The following is a 1,116-nucleotide window of genomic DNA, read 5'->3' as shown; positions in this document are numbered from 1 at the left end:
AATTATGATGTATTCAGCCACTAGTGGCGGGCACAATACCCCAAACACTGGCCCGGCGCTGGCTGAGTTTATGGCCTCCGAAAGGCCCATACATTCAGACGGGTCCATGTATTTTCAGTTTTCCGTAGCAGGTGTGATTGTTTGTTTAATTAGGTAGTTTGTGTTGGTGACGGTGTTCCTAACTGTGGTGGCTTGTTTGTAGAATGTGGGGCCCTGCGTTTGTGTTATGTTGATTTCTGGTAATTTACTTTTTACTAAGTAGTCTTTCAGGTTTTTGTTTCTTTTAAAGGCTGAGATGATTTTGTAATCTTGGATTATGCTTGTGTTCTGTAGTGTCTGATTTATATTTTGTCCATTCATTCAGACGGGTCCATGTATTTTCAGCGACAGCCGCAGTACCGCCAAAATCCATGCAGCGGCGCTGAGTTTATGGCCTCCGAAAGGCCCATTCATTCAGACGGGTCCATGTATTTTCAGCGACAGCCGCAGTACCGCCAAAATCCATGCAGCGGCGCTGGGTTTATGGAATCCGAAAGGCCCATTCATTCAGACGGGTCCATGTATTTTCAACGACAGCCGCAGTACCGCCAAAATCCATGCAGCGGCGCTGTATTTATGGCCTCCGAAAGGCCCATTCATTCCCAACGGGGCTGCAGTAGCATCCCGCGGCCACGCAGGGGCAGATATTGTGAGGGAATTACATGGTAGTGGACGGAGCGCCCATGCATTTCCAATGGGAGTGCAGTACCTCAAAAATCCGCTCCAAGCCACCGAACTTGAGGGCCCGACGTTCCCTCAACACTAGCCCAGTGCAATCGACATTTCGTTCTGTGTACATTGTTACACAGAATGACAATACAAGGGAATTATTATTATTATTATTATTATTATGTATTCAGCCACTAGTGACGGGCACAATTCCCCAAACACTGGCCCGGCGCTGAGTTTATGGCCTCCGAAAGGCCCATACATTCAGACGGGTCCATGTATTTTCAGTTTTCCCTAGTAGGTGTGATTGTTTGTTTAATTAGGTAGTTTGTGTTGGTGACGGTGTTCCTAACTGTGGTGGCTTGTTTGTAGAATGTGGGGCCCTGCGTTTGTGTTATGTTGATTTCT

Source organism: Urocampus carinirostris, unplaced genomic scaffold (genome assembly GCF_059441175.1).
Source record: "Urocampus carinirostris isolate Australia breed hairy pipefish unplaced genomic scaffold, RoL_Ucar_1.0 HiC_scaffold_140, whole genome shotgun sequence".
Taxonomy (NCBI): Eukaryota; Metazoa; Chordata; class Actinopteri; order Syngnathiformes; family Syngnathidae; genus Urocampus; species Urocampus carinirostris.
This window is presented reverse-complemented; position numbering follows the sequence as displayed.